The 16,647-nt window shown below is 39.0% G+C and overlaps 1 protein-coding gene and 1 pseudogene across 2 annotated transcripts in view; both read right to left on the minus strand.

Moving 5' to 3' along the window:
• Positions 1-5,733, minus strand: part of LOC309821789 (POU domain, class 5, transcription factor 1-like) — a 45,985-nt pseudogene extending 40,252 nt beyond the window's left edge. Inside the window, exon 1 of the transcript in view lies at positions 5,691-5,733. The product of the transcript in view is annotated as a POU domain, class 5, transcription factor 1-like (transcript). The remainder of the gene's footprint in view (positions 1-5,690) is intronic.
• SLIT2 (slit guidance ligand 2) overlaps positions 1-16,647 on the minus strand; it is a 390,009-nt gene that overhangs the window by 274,983 nt on the left and 98,379 nt on the right. The gene's annotated exons all lie outside the window — the stretch shown is intronic.

Here is a 16,647-nt window from a genome sequence, read left to right on the forward strand (position 1 = left end):
CCCGTGTCCCCTGCATTGTCAGGCGGACTCTCAACCACTGCGCCTCCAGGGAAGCCCTGTCAAACTAATTTTGATTATAAATTCCCTAGCAACTCTAAAATGCCACAGGGAGAGAGGTCAAAGACAGATGTGTTAGTTGAAAGAACTGACTTGAGATTAGAAATGCTGCTTAACATATAAATATAATGACATTTAGCATCCAACACCTATTACTTACAAGGAACTGAGTAGGAAATGGGGGAAAATAATATTTGTATATGTAAACACACTCCTACAATACATCCATCCATCTCTGGTGGTTTCTTTAAAGGCCACTTGTCCTCTCTTTTAGGTTTATAAAATATTTATCCCATTGTAGACACATTTAAAACAAAATGGTGTTTCATAATAAAAGAGATATAATCTAATAGATCTTTTCAAACTCTAGCGATAAATATTACTCAACATCAATATGCTTGCCTTCAATTTTGGTATTATAATGCTTGAATCTGTGAATGGCCTTAAATGTCTCCTTGTCTATGGTTTGTTTTATCCTATCCAGTATTTGCAGATGTGTAAAATTGAGAGAGCAAATATACCAGCAAGGATCATAAAAGTGGAAAGTATTTTTCCCCAGTGTGAAAGTCAAAACTTAGCAGGATCCATGCTATAGGACAGAGTAAAATATAAAAATTAGCAAAGACCGTTTACACTTACAAATAGAACAATGTTAACTTTGCAAGTTAGAGAATTCATATATAAATACAAATATATTTGTATATTTTATAGGTAATAAAAATAATTTCTTTAGGAGTCTAAAAAATGGTTATATTAAACTGTATTTCACCCTTTCCTCTTTGTGTTCCTTTTCCACTCTAATTTTTACAAAATTTAATGAGGTCTAAAAAGAATGTCCAGTAATCATTATAAAAATCACAAACTCTGAAAGCAGATAAACCCGAGTTTGAGGCCAAGTTCTGCCCTTTATGCGCCCTTTGACATCAAGGAAATTCCTCTCAAAATGTATTTCCCCTGTGTGTGTAGAATGGGAATAAGAATCACCTCAGCCCCAGAACTGGTTTGAAGACTAAATGAAATTAGGCTTCAAAAGTATCTGGCATAGTGGGTGGTACATATAAACAGTTCCCCAAGGGTGTTAGATATTAAAAGACTCTAAATGTGGCTTAAGAACAAGACAGCCAGAACGCTTTAGCCCACTCAAAGGGACAGAGTGATGAGAACAGTGATTGAGAACTGGAATTTCTGTTTTTGCTAAAAATGTATGACACAGGATAGTTATTAATGAAACCTAAGAAGTGGTTATGTTTTATCAAGTTCTTCCTCATAATTAAAATAAGTAAATATGTAATCACCAGGCAATTTAAGAAAAAGACGGGCAAGTTACGAAACCCTTACAATATTTCTGTGACTGAATCCATATATACGGAAAGTGGCCCCCAAACAACATTCACTGCCCATTGGTGGATGAAAAATGAAAAAATAATTTACTACACGTCTCCTTTTGGTCAGGTACAAGGTTGGGTACCAATGAGAGTCTCACAGGATTTTTCAACCTCAGGTGAGTGTCAGGACAATAAACAACGATGCATGTCTGAGAAGGCATAAAGTGCCGTGGGAGACGGTCCAGGGAACCTGAAGGGGTTGGGGGCATCTTACAGAATCATTCTGGAAGCTCTTGAAGAAAATATGAGAGAGGACAGCAGAGATTCCCTTATGACACCTCCATGTGGATTACAGAAAAGTGTTACTTTCTCAATACAGTCACAGAAATGTATATTCTGCTGAAAAAAATGCTTTGCTCTTTTTTCATAATAAGTATACAAACGTGCCTGTGAATGTGAATGAGTGTGAGTGGGTGTGTGTGGCAGGTGATCTCTGAGTTCATGTGTGTACGTGTGTGTGTTTGAATGTCTATGTCAGTGTGTGTGGTGTGCGTGTGGCTATGTGATAGTGTGTATGTGGGTGAGTATGAGTATGTGTGAAAGGGAGGTCTCACTGACCTTGGAATGGTCCCCCTTAGATGGGTGCCTTGTGTGTTCTAGACCCTGCAAAACCATAAGTGGCAGCTCCGAGAGGTGAGCCAAAGAGAGGTGGGAAGAACAAACAAGAAACCATGTCATCCCCAAAATAACTGAAGATGGTCTTTGCTAGCGGTAGTGATTTGTTGAAAGGAAAGCAATATTACTTGAAAGGTATTTATGGAAGTGCTGCCTAGTGACTTGGTCACTAAGAGTATATTAAGGAGGTGGCGAGTTTAGGATAATAAATACCATTTATCAGGCATACGTTTTCACCAAATCTCCAAAATTTACCCGTGGGAATTGGGACTTCCTCCATGTTACAGGAAAATGTAGAAAGGTCGGTTGTCCAAGGTCACAACACTAATAAAACAAATGCTCATAGTCACTGTCCCAGAGCTATTCACCAAGGCTGAGAATTCAGGAAATGGAGGGTAGTTTGAGGGGAAAGAAAAGGAATGACCTCTCACTCCTGCCAAGTCTGAAATGCCCATGGAAGGTCTAAATGAAATTCTCTGGGTAAGCTGAAGATTTCAATCTTGGAGCCATCATCACACTCAAGAGCCTAGAGTTAAAACTCCTGACTCAGCAAATCATGTTGCTGGTCCCAGGTATGTACACTATCATATAGATAAATTTGTGTCATGAATGCATAGAAGAGAAGTATTCAGGAAAACTGTACCCTAATAAGATGCTGATTCTTCCCGTGTGTGTAACCTTATTTAATTAGAGTCATTGAGTACCTCAGGAATAATGAGAATTATTAGACTAGAAATGCAAGGAGAAAAAGGAATCTGTTTTAATTTTCAAAACAGAATTTTTGAGTCTACTCCAGCCTATTTTTGTGGAAAGAGAAAGGAGTTTTCTACATTTTGAAAGCTCTCTGTCACATACCAAGAATGAAACCTGGTCAACACAGATCATTTAGTTTTAGTTGCAGTTATGATATAAGGCCGTGGTTCTCAAACTTTGGCAAACATCACAATCACCGGGAGGGCTTGCTAAAACACAGCTTGCCGGGTCCCTCCCCTAGATGTTCTGATTCAGGTTGGGGTCGGGGCTGGAGAATTTTCATTCCTAGCAATTTGTCATATGATGTGGTATTGCTAGTACACAGTACTCTGAGAATCATTCATGTAAGGAAAGTCCTCTCCCTCCCGGCCCCAGCCAATACAAAGTAGAAAGCCTTTCTTGGAAAGAAGAAGAACAGAGATTTGGAAGGGACATAACTAAGTTGAAAATGATACATGAGTCTGTAAGAAAATACCAAAGTTCTTCAGCCAAGAGAGTGGAATCTTAAAATACAGTCACTTCCAATATCCCCAGTTATGATGAGCAATAGGGACAGGCTGAGATTGGACTGGTGCTTTGCTTCCTTTTTACATCCAGCGTGATACAAAAGCAGTGAAGCAGGAGAGGGAGAGGGACAGGGAGGTCTCTACACAGATGCATCTGACATAGCTCCCTGGTCTGGGTTTGCTGTGCATGAAACCCAATCATTCCTTTGTGCCTGGAAAAGATGAAACATGTCAAGAAGAAGGACAGGCAAAGAAGTGGTCAACCCCAAAATTCTAGAAATCAGGGGTTGGCACTTTTTTTAAATTGAGGTAAGTTTGGTTTATAACATTCCACGTTTCATGTGTACAACATTATATTTCAACTTCTGTATATCCTGCAGTGTGCTCACCACCAAAGGTTTAATTTCCATCTGTCACCGTATAGTGGACCTCCTTCACCGATATCACCCTCCCCCTCAAGCCTCTTTCTCCTTTGGTAACCACTAATCTTTTCTCTGTATCTATGTGTTTGTTTTTGTTTTGTGTTGTTTGTTTTATTTTATAGTCCACACGAGTAAAATCATATGGTATTTGTCTTTCTCATCTGAGTCATTTCACTTAATACCCACAAGATCCATCCATGTTGTCACAAATGGCAGGATTTATCTTTTTTATGACTGAGTAGTATTCCATTGTGTGTATATGTATATATACATATACCACATCTTCTTTATCTGTTCTTCTGTAGATGCACATTTAGGTTGTTTCCATATCTTGGCTATTGTAAATAATGTTGGAAAGAACATAAACATAGAGGTGCATGTATCTTTTTGAATTAGTGATTTCATATTTTTCAAATAAATACCCAGAAGTGGAATATCTGGATCATATGGTAGTTCTATTCTTAATTTCTTTTTGAGAAATTGCCATACTGTTTTCTATAATGGTTACACCAATGTCCATTACCACCAGCAGTGTATAAGTGTTCTCTTTTTTCCACACCTTCTCCAACACTTCTTCTTGCCTTTTTGATAATAGTCATTATAAAGGGCATGAGGTGATAGATATCTCATTGTCATTTTGATTTGCATTTCCCCAATAATTACTGATGTTGAACATCCTTCCACATGCCACACTGGCCATCTGATGCCTTCTTTGGAAAATGTCTATTCAAGTCCCAAGCCAATTTTTCAATTGAGTTGTTTGCTTTGTCATTGTTGAGTTGTATGAGTTCTTTATATTTTTTGGATATTAACCCCTTATTGGATATATGACTTGCAAATATCTTCACTGATTTGGTAGGCTGGCTTTTCATTTTGTTTTTCTGGGAAAGGCCTTATTTTTTCTTAGTACCTGAAGGATAACTTTGCTGGGTAGAGCTTTATTGGCTGATAGCTTTTATCTTTCAGTATTTTGAGTATGTCATTCCACCCTCTCTTGGCCTGTAGAGTTTCTGTTGAAAAATATGCTGATAGCTTAATGGGGGCTCCTTGATAGGTCACTGTTTTTATTTCCTGTTTGCCTTTAAAATTCTTTCTTTGTCATTGACTTTTGACAATTTTAATATTATGTGTCTTGGAAAAGGTCTTTTTGCACTGAGGTAATTAGGTGCTCTCTTAGCTTCATGGACTTGTATAATCCAGTTCCTTCCTCAGGTTTGGGAAGTTCTCAGCTGTTATTTCTTTAAACAAACTCTCTGCTTCCTTCTCACTCTCTTCTCATGCTGGGATACCCGTTAGCCTTATGTTGCCTTTCCTAAGGGAGTCACATAGTTCTCATAAAATTTCTTCATTAAAAAAAAAAAACAGTTCTCTCTCCTCTTCTACCTGAATCATTTCCATATTTCTATCTTCGAGCTCATTAATTCTCTCTTCCATATGATCTGCTCTATTTACAATGCTTTCTAATGCATTCTTCATCTCATTTATTGAACTCTTCAGCTCCAAACTTCTGTTTTGTTCTTTTTTAGAGTTCCAATCTTTTTGGTAGAATATTACTTCTGTTCATCAATTTTATTCCTGCACTCACTGAACTTTCTCTTTGTTTTCTTGTAGCTTGTTGAGTTTCTTCATGACAGCTGGTTTGAATTCTCTATCAGACTGCAATATTCCATGACTTTAAATGAGTTTGGTTCCTGGAGAATTGTCCTTATCACTTTGTGATACCATATTATTGTGGTTTTTCATGAAGCTCGATGAGTTGGTCCTCTGCCGGCATATTTCAAGTAGCAAACAACTTTCTTATTTAGGTAAAGCTTCTTTTACTTTGATTCTAACTATTCAACAGGTGGTTAATTTGAGGCCCTTCTTTTGTTTTTCAGTAGGTGGCACTATAGCACAAGTTTCTGAGCAGCCTCTGGTATATTTGAGAATCAGCATTTTCCACCCTCTACTACCTCTTACAGACATGTTGACAGCGCCTGCCTTGTCACTACTCATGCCTTTAGGGTCACAAGTGCCTTGCTGTTGCCTACTGCCAATGTCACCACCGTCACTGGCATTGATGCTGGGCCCACTGGGTGCCTCCCCCACAACAACGGGTGGGGTAGGACGTGGGGAGCATCAGGATTGCAGGTGCTTCGTGGTTGCTGGGTTTGTGGTGCTGTTGCCCCAGGCAGGGGGACCAGTGTTATGGATGTTGCTGCAGCTGAAGGAACCGCCATCACTGATGTCTAGTTCCTTTATGCCATTGACGCTGCTGAGGCTGGGAAGTCAGAATCGTGTGCACTGGCTCCCCTGCTACTACTGGATTCTCTGGGGTTGCAGGTCAACCAGGGCTGGAGGGTCAGAACCATAGGCACCATCTCAGCTGTTCTCTCAGTTCTGCCTCCTCTCAGTGTTCCAGTCTACCCACCTTCAGATGTACAGATGCGAGGATCTCTCCAGCATTCTGGTGTATTGAGCAGAGGAGGCTTGGTTGAGATACGGATGTTTTATTAGTTGTAGACTGAGAGGGAGAGACAAAGAGAGCATCTCCTACTGGCATGATGCTGACCTTTCTCTAGGCAAACTTTTTCTGAAAAGGGCCAGTTAGTAAATGTTTTAGGCTTTGTGGGCCATGCAGTCTTTGTAGAAGCTACTAACCTACGCTGTTGTAGAACTAAAACAGACATAGACAATGCATAAATGGATCGGCGTGGCTGGATTTGGCCCTCAGGCAGCTGGATTTTGTCTGCCTGCCATAGTTTGCCAACCCTTGCTATAAACTACGGGGCTCTCAAAACCCAATAGCAACAGAACCTCCTTTCACAGCCTATATAAGCATTAACAACCCCAAATGGCTGGCCCTTCGTGGACAAGAACACAAGATATTTGGGGACAATACAAGGCATTGTATCTAGACAATACCAGACAATACCTCTGACCCCAGAGGAAATCAATGACAACAAAGACAGCACATAGATCAGAAGCATCTTGCTCTCTTATTATGGGACATGGGGATTTAGCCCTTCTCTCAGCGCCATTTTGGGAAGAATACAGAAGGAGTGTGGACTCATTGAGAGAAGACACCTTCCTGACATGGAATAGGAACTTCAAATTGACTGAGGATATGTCAATTGCAATTGAATTCATCTGAAAGAGACCAATATAAACCAAAGATGGCTAAAATAACTTTGTTTAGAAAAGTTACTTTCTCTCTCCATCATTGTGGGCAGGATGTATTTATTGACAAATAAAATAGAACACCGGTTTTGTATATCTGAGTGTGATGTGTAAATATCCACTCCATTATAGAAGGAAAAAAGTCATTTCTGCCATCCTATAGGTTCACAGGGGACCTCCTAAAACTGGAGTCAGGATATAAAGTACTTCCTTAGAGCATATGATGTCAAAAGTAATTCCTTATATTTACTGCTCTCAAAGCCCCTGTCAAATTTTATCATGAGCATTTTTCACTTTTTTATATTCCTATCACTAGATCAAATGCATCAATTATAAGAATTACTTAAAAGGAGTTTTCCAGATCCCCAAAAAGACTCTGGGTACAGAGTAGGTGATTAAATTTTATGTTGAATTTATTTGAATTGATTTTTACCTGACTAGAATTGCTGTGAAACATCCTCATTAACTTGTTCTAGTGGCATATTTTGAGCACGACACTACAGAGAGATTGCTGTGGTTTACCACAAACACATATAATTATTTTCAATTAACTTTAAAAAAGCCAAAAATTGTGTTTAGAAATTTCTCTTTCCAGAAGGCTATTGAGAACTTTAATCTTAGTCTGTTAAGACTAGTTTTAGAAATTCTCTTGCATCTCTCCCTTCACACCACCCATTGCTCCCTCTATCTTTTTCTATCTCATCATGCCATTTCAAAAATCAGAAAAATTGCCCTACAGAGCTGGATTATATAAGTGATTTCGGCTTAGCTAGAGTCCCATTAAAAGTTCCTCAGCTCCAAGAATCAGGTTTAGAGAACTACATAAAGCATGGACACAAAATCTATCAAGTAAGACTTCTTATTGCATACAACTATCAAGCTTTCAAGAATGGAAAAAAAGAGAAAAAGTGAGAAAAAAGAGTAGCACTTTCAGTCTTTCTTTGTAAACCAATCAGTCTTCAAAAGAAAACCAAGAGGAATGCTGTTCCAGGGCAGGCCCACTGAAATAATTTCCAAGCCTTATTACCCCTGTAAGAATGGGCTGAAAGGATCCAGCCTTAGGAAGCTTTGCCTGACAGATTCAGCCTGCTTTCTGGAGAGATAATGACTAGGTGCAGCAGTGACAAAGAGGCAACCATGCTTCAAGTTCATCCTTTCCTCATCCCAAACACTGATGGCAAAAGATAGGGGGCAATGGCAATGAACTTCTCAGAAGTCTTTCATGAACTGAGTTATTCGAGGCAAATAGAAAAAAATCAGGAGAAATAAATGCTACAATCTTTCACCCCAGAACAACTCTGAATCAAGTAACAGAAATAAAATGTGTAAATATAAACTTATTTTATTTGGAGTTATATGCTTATGTTTAGGATGTTTTTTGAGAGACCTAAAAATGTATCAAATGCCTCTTTGTTTGGTTTAAAATAAATAGGGCTAAATATCTGAATTCATTTCCTTAAGTTTCTTATTTCCATAAACTAGAGTTGAATACACCACTATACCATTTTATAAGAAGCTTTAAGGAAGTAAATGGTTCCCTGAATATATTTTACTTGCTACCTATGTCATCACTTGTTATTTTCTCTATCAGATTAACATTTTCATTAAGTATAGAGGAAAAACATTTCAATTACCTTCACCAAAAGAATAAAACACTTTCCACTTTGTGCCTTAGCATAGAGTAGGCACTCAATAAATATTTGCTGAAAGAGCAATTGGTAAGATAACATATTTTTGCATGTGATTTTGGGTTAAAATTTCTTGTTTTTAAAAAAATTTGAATGACTTATCTACTAGGAATTCATCTGAATTCAAAACGTAAAATGGCATTGCATGATCTAAATACAGCTTGTGAAACGCTACCTGGTTTTCTCCTCTTGCGTACAGGTCAGCTCAGTTCTTCTCTTATCCTATTTTTCCATGCTCTTCTTCAAATACTTACTGAGCTCCTATTTACTTTGTCAGGCACATATACATGGAGTGGAAAATGATAGGAAAATTAACAGATATTATTTTGCTTGCACAGCATTTTCCCCCAACTTCACATATGGCTGTGGTAGGACCATCAATTATAGTCCTCTCCACCCCTGGGCCACCAGAATGGTCACATGACCTAGACTTAACCGATCTTAACATTCTATTCTCCGCTGCAGCTATGGGTTAAAGGGTAGAAATGTGGCCAAACAAGGCTAATCACATTTCTTCCAGAAACATTTGATAAGTGCATGTGGGAGCAGGAGAGGCTCCCTGACTCTGTCATAATGAAAAATCAAGTAAGAGCCACAAATAGCTATCTTTTACACAATGTGTTGAGAACCTAGTTCAGAATGGAGCAAAACAGAGGAAAGTAGAATAAAGAATGAGAGAAAGACAGGAGAGGGAAGGAGAACAGAAGAGGAGAGAGGGAAAGGGAGGGAAGATGGACAAGTCTGCGAGTGAGACTAGATACAGAGGATAACAATACGCACATCATTTCAGCCTTTGTATCCAGACATGCCTGAAGCCAGCAAATCCCTGGACTTCCATGTTAAATGAATCAATGAATTATGGAATAAACTAGTTTAAATAATTTTTTGACACTTAAAACTCGGTGATACAGTCTTCAACCTCAAGATTAAGACACAGTTGCACATAGCTAGTTACAGGTATTTTGCCTTGTATTATAAAGGTTAAAATGTGATATTCCACAGGAAAATATAACCAACAGCTGATAGGCCCTCAGTCTGAAATGGGACAAAAGCTGCGGATGAAAGGCACAGGAGAGATGACAGAAAGAGCATTCTAAGTGGAGGGATAAATGTGAGCAAAAGGCATTGTGGTAGAGTGCTCATTCAATGACCCAATCCTCACTTGCATTTCCTCCTCCTTAGCCATCGTCCAGGAAGAGGCAGCCACAACACAGTGTTGTCTGATGAAATGTGAGTCAAGGACTACTGGGTAGGGTTTCTACTTTACTTAAAAAAACAAAACAAAATGAAACAAAACAAAACAAAACACCATGAACTGGCACAGCCCTTTAACTATTGCTCCTTTACACTTAACGATTTTCCTTGCTGGAATATGGATGAAAAGTTGGAGGTCCAGCAGCCACATTATGCATATGAGGTGATAATCATAAGGACAAAAGCCAACATACTAAAGATGGTGCAGCAGAGAGGCAGAAAGAGCCTGGGTTCCTTAGTCACTGCTGAGGATTTACACTAGCCCTGAACTGCCTACCTCTAGACTTTTCTTATATAAATACCAACAGTTGAAGACTCAGCAGTTGTATGCTGTGTTACATGAATCATTCTTTTTTTTTTTTTTTTAAACATCTTTATTGGAGCATAATTGCTTTACAATGGTATGTTAGTTTCAGCTTCACAACAAAATGAATCAGTTATATATATACATATGTTCCCATATCTCTTCCCGCTTGCGTCACCCTCCCTCCCACCCTCCCTATCCCACCCCTCCAGGCGGTCACACAGCACCGAGCTGATCTCCCTGTGCTATGCGGCTGCTTCCCACTAGCTATCTACCTTACGTTTGGTAGTGTATACATGTCCATGCCTCTTTATTGCTTTGTCACCGTTTACCCTTCCCCCTCCCCATAGCCTCAAGTCCATTCTCTAGTAAGTCTGTGTCTTTATTCCTGTTTCACCCCTAGGTTTTTCATGACATTTTTTTTTTCTTAAATTCCATATATATGTGTTAGCATACGGGTCTCTTGTAGACAGCAAATATATGGGTCTTGTTTTTGTATCCATTCAGCCAATCTGTGTCTTTTGGTGGGAGCATTTAGTCCATTTACATTTAAGGTAATTATCGATATGTGTGTTCCCATTCCCATTTTCTTAATTGTTTTGGGTTTGTTATTGTAGGTCTTTTCCTTCTTTTGTGTTTCTTGCCTAGAGAAGTTCCTTTAGCAGTTGTTGTAGAGCTGGTTTGGTGGTGCTGAACTCTCTCAGCTTTTGCTTGTCTCTAAAGGTTTTAATTTCTCCATCAAATCTGAATGAGATCCTTGCTGGGTAGAGTAATCTTGGTTGCAGGTTTTTCTCCTTCAACACTTCCAATATGTCCTGCCACTCCCTTCTGGCTTGCAGAGTTTCTGCTGAAAGATCAGCTGTTAACCTTATGGGGATTCCCTTGTGTGTTATTTGTTGTTTTTCCCTTGCTGCTTTTAATATGTTTTCTTTGTATTTAATTTTTGACAGTTTGATTAATATGTGTCTTGGCGTATTTCTCCTTGGATTTATCCTGTATGGGACTCTCTGTGCTTCCTGGACTTGATTAACTATTTCCTTTCCCATATTAGGGAAGTTTTCAACTATAATCTCTTCAAATATTTTCTCAGTCCCTTTCTTTTTCTCTTCTTCTTCTGGAACCCCTATAATTCGAATGTTGGTACGTTTAATGTTGTCCCAGAGGTCTCTGAGACTGTCCTCAGTTCTTTTCATTCTTTTTTCTTTATTCTGCTCTGCAGTAGTTATTTCCACTATTTTATCTTCCAGGTCACTTATCCGTTCTTCTGCCTCAGTTATTCTGCTATTGATCCCATCTAGAGTACTTTTAATTTCATTTATTGTGTTGTTCATCGTTGCTTGTTTCATCTTTAGTTCTTCTAGGTCCTTGTTAACTGATTCTTGCATTTTGTCCATTCTATTGTCCATTCTATCTCCAAGATTTCGGATCAACCTTACTATCATTATTCTGAATTCTCTTTCAGGTAGACTGCCTATTTCCTCTTCATTTGTTAGGTCTGGTGCATTTTTATCTTGCTCCTTCATCTGCGGTGTGTTTTTCTGTCTTCTCATTTTGCTTATCTTACTGTGTTTGGGGTCTCCTTTTTTGCAGGCTGAAGGTTCGTAGTTCCTGTTGTTTTTTGTGTCTGTCCCCAGTGGCTAAGGTTGGTTCAGTGGGTTGTGTAGGCTTCCTGGTGGAGGGTACTAGTGCCTGTGTTCTGGTGGATGAGGCTAGATCTTGTCTTTCTGGTGGGCAGGTCCACGTCTGGTGGTGTGTTTTGGGGTGTCTGTAGACTTATTATGATTTTGGGCCGCCTCTCTGCTAATGGGTGGGGTTGTGTTCCTGTCTTGCTAGTTGTTTGGCATAGGATGTCCAGCACTGTAGCTTGCTGGTCGTTGAGTGAAGCTGGGTGCTGGCGTTGAGATGGAGATCTCTCGGAAATTTTTGCTGTTTGATATTATGTGCAGCTGGGAGGTCTCTTGTGGATCAGTGTCCTGAAGTTGGCTCTCCCACCTCAGAGGCACAGCACTGACTCCTGGCTGCAGCACCAAGAGCCTTTCATCCACAGGGCTCCTTAATTTGGGATGATTGGTTGTCTATTCAGGTATTCCACAGATGCAGGGTACATCAAGTTGATTGTGGAGCTTTAATCCGCTGCTTCTGATGCTGCTGGGAGAGATTTCCCTTTCTCTTCTTTGTTCTCACAGCTCCCAGGGGCTCAGCTTTGGATTTAGCCCCGCCTGTGCGTGTAGGTCGCCGGAGGGCGTCTGTTCTTTGCTCAGACAGGACGGGGTTAAAGGAGCCGCTGATTCGGAGGCTCTGGGTCACTCAGGCCCGGGGGTAGGGAGGGGCACGGAGTGTGGGGCGGGCCTGCGGCGGCAAAGGCCGGCGAGAAGTTGCAGCCTGAGGCGCGCCTGTGCGTTCTCCCGGGGGAGTTGTCCCTGGATCCCGGGACCCTGGCAGTGGCGGGCTGCACAGGCTCCCCGGAAGGGCGTGTGGCTAGTGACCTGTGTTCGCACACAGGCCTCCCGGTGGCGGCAACAGCGGCCCTAGCGTCTCATGTCTGTCTCTGGGCTCCGCACTTTTAGCCGCGGCTCGCGCCCGTCCCTGGAGCTCTCTCAAGCAGCGTTCTTAATCCCCTCTCCTCGTGCACCAGGAAACAAAGAGGGACGTAAAAGTCTCTTGCCTCTTCGGCAGTTCCAGACTTCTCCCCGGACTCTCTCCCGGCCAGCCGCGGTGCACTAACGCCCTGCAGGCTGTGTTCACGCCGCCAACCTCAGTCCTCTCCCGGCGCTCCGACAAAAGCCGGAGCCTCAGCTCCCAGTCCCGCCCGCCCCGGCGGGCGAGCAGACAAGCCTCTCGGCTGGCGAGTTCCGGTCGGCCCGATCCTCTGCGCTGGAATCTGTCCGCTTTGTCCTCCGCACCCCTGTTGCTGTGCTCTCCTCCGCGGCTCCCAAGCTCCCCCACTCCCATGAATCATTCTTAACTGAAATAGGGATGTCAGAAATTACAGAACATATATGAGAAAAAATTAGAGCTGATATCCAGCAGTTAAACACTTATAGGATGTACAAATGTATGTTCTGAATAGTTGGTAACTATGCTGAACCTGTTGTTAAATAATTTGAGAATCACCACTCAGAATAACAAAAAGTTTAGTCAACTGAGGGGTATGAAGCAGTGAGAATTCAAGTTGGAAACTTCACTAGGACTAGGACTTCACTTGGAGTAGATTGTGGAGAATGTGAAATATAATGCTAAGGAGGACAATTTTATTTAGTAGAGAACATATAAAATTTTATATATATATATATATGTAAATGAAACATGCTATATTGATGAGTTAAATTAAGTGCAATATTGAGAACACCTCTCAGAAATTCTCTAAAGTTAGCATGTAAACCTGGAGGAATGTCACAATATACTGCAATTAACAGTTTGATATCATGACCTTGTAGTACCTCAATTCACTGCCTGAAAGTTTATTTTAAAACTTTACAGTATTTGGGTTATAAAATTCATAGTCTGGAATTAATTATTAAATCACTGAAAACACCTGGGTTCTCATAGAAGCTATTTGCTTACACTGGCTAATTTACATATCAGTGAGAGAAAATGAAGTTCTAGCTTTTCTCAAAATAACCTTCAGAATAGGAAAATGCCTTACATGAAACAATTTTAATATAATTACATAAAGTGGCAGTTATGATATTAAGCATAAAATTTTTGCACTTAAAGAAAAATGGAAACGAAGTCAAATTTTAATAAGATGGATACTGTCTGAATTTTAGATTTTCTTATTCTTAATTATCTGCTAACATCATAAACTAGACAGTTAAGCTTTCTTTTCCTCTTTGTAGTGGAAAGCTAGTGGGTGAGTAGTCCAGCTATCCTGAAATGCAGCCCCTTTATGTTCCAATTATTTGAATCATTATTGAAAATGAACACTTAAGCTTGCGTAAGTGCAGGCAGGCAGGATACATGAAGCTGGCTTCCCTGATGCATTACTGCATTTGCAAACACTCCATGGGGCACTAATATTCCATTCTGGAATTTCTCTAAGTGTGAAGTCTGCTTTTCAGAATAAATCATTTGCGTACAAACTGACTGGCGTAACACTCTGATGGAGGAGAGCAAAGACCAACTTTCCCTTCCCTGTCCCTTTCAAGTTGAAAAATCGATGGAAGATGGCCTTTCTGGTCTGATTTTTTTTGACACATACACAAATCTGATCTTTTTCCCTATTGCTAACTTAAAATATAAATGGGGAAATACAAACTCAAAATACTTTTGCAAATTTTCAAGCAAAAACAGTTTTTCCTCTGCCTTCTCCAATTCACAGCAATCTTTCCAAAGACAGAAATATTTCCAACTTCTTAAAAACATTACTCTATAATAATCTGTTCTCTTATAATTTGTTGTAGGAAAATACATGCTACCTAGATTCTATCTATCAGGATTTACGTTTAAGTATTCCCTTCCTGGATCCTTATGGAAGTGAGCTGATTTCCTTATTCATAAAGCTTTTAAGTCAGCACAGGAAGTTTGTGTCTGTTCATAGATTTCTTTTTTTTTCTTTTGAGGGGTGCAGTCTTTCTGGAAGACCTTTCATTTTATTGACTTCAGCTTTATATTATTATTATTGTTCTCATTAACTTACCTCAGATTTCCAGAAGAACTCTGATTAGGAATATACTTCTGTGCTCTATTTACCCAAACTGAAAGCCCAGTGGAAAACAGGTGGTCCTACTTTTACATATTACCATGGGACAGAAGTGAAACCCAAGGACAGAAACAAAATTAAGCAAAAGTAAATGCAAATTCTCTCCAAGTTATTCTTCTTGTCTACAGAAATAATTATAGTAAGGAAGACAAAGTACTATCGTTTAAATTATTACTGCAGATTAATGGAATATATCTTTGTTTTCTTTTGTTTTCAAAATGGCATTCAAAATGGCTTAATTGTATTTTTATTTTTTGCTGTATATATTAAAGATCATACACATGCTTCAAATTAAGAAAATGACATTAATACCGAATATTTCTATTCTCTTGTTTTAATGTCATGATTATTCACTCTATTTTTTCTTGCGACTCATTGTAATTTACTCACTTAACATATTTTTAATTAGACATCTGAAGCAGAATCTAGTTCTAGTATTTATTTTTATTTTATTGATTTTATTATCAGGGTTTAATCAACCATAAGTACTATTATTTTTTCAGTATTTGAAGGTGTACTTAACCTACAGACCAAGTCCGAAAGCAATCTGTAAACATTAAAACCTCTCTTTTGAATATTTTCATTCCTCTTGGACAATGAATTTTTAAAGGAAACCTTTTAATATTTAAGTTCTGTAACAGAAGTGTGTGGTTAAAATAAATTAATTTATAAAAATTAAGCAGAAAAGCCAAACCTTCAGCATTAAGTTTCAGGAAAAATATGTTTGTGCATATGTATTCGAGAGATAGTTTTAGATATAAAAGTACCTATTTTTAAGAGAATGTATGCATTGCTGGGGACTTAAAAAATATACAAAAGTTTACAAAATAAAATACAAAGATTTATAACACAGCATTCTCAGAATATAAAAATTAACTTAACTGAAATGTATATAAGCCACATCAAAATTAGGACAATCTGTAAATCTGCTGAGAAAATTAAACCATGAAAAACAAGCTGTTCCTCTTTTTACCCCCAAATCCTCAGAATCCAGTAAAAGTATCCAATCAGCCCGCCATTTCTCAAGCACTCAATACACTTATTTCATCCCCTTGAGATTTTGTAAGTGTCCTTGTTACTCTCCCCTCTGCCTTCACCCGCCCGCCAAGCCTGAACTTCAGGCCCCAACACAAGTTTTAAGTCAGGTGAATAGAACCAACTTTAATAAGATGGTTTAAATCTTCAATAGAAATGAAGATTCTATTTCTGGCTTTATAATCTCTCTGAGTGTAGTTCCAGGCTCTCTCACCTACCTCAGGAAAGCTGTCCTCTAGTATGGGAGAGGAGACAGGGAGAGACAGAGGGGGAAGCATATTTTAATTAGGCTGCCCCTGGGAAAGCATTTTTAATCAGGAGAAACCAGCCTTTTAGTCAATATTTCTTTCTTAATGTAGTATGGCAGAACTGGAAAGGAAAAGAGACAAAAAAGAAAACACAAAAAAATCACGATGGTGTATTTTGAGTCAAGATTGAAAATCACTTTAAAGTTTCTGAATACACTTATTAAGAAAAAAGATTTAGAGATAATCTAACATTTCATAATCAAAAATGTTTTTCTGCTGTCCAATCTTTAAAGGTACATATGATCTACTTTAAAATTAAGTATTGCATTTTAATGTGCTATACATTTAATCAGGAAAGACCAAAGTTTTTAATGCACTGATACTTAGTAGCTAACATATTTGCTCATAAATTTGGATTTAATAATATTGCTGACATTAATGAAGTGATTTGCACAAGCTCTAGAAAGATCCTGAAATCTAAAATTTTAAATGCCCTGTTCTCCAATTGGAGTTTTATTG

The sequence above is a fragment of the Grampus griseus genome, assembly GCF_964374135.1.
Source record: "Grampus griseus genome assembly, chromosome: 4".
In the NCBI taxonomy this organism is placed as follows: Eukaryota; Metazoa; Chordata; class Mammalia; order Artiodactyla; family Delphinidae; genus Grampus; species Grampus griseus.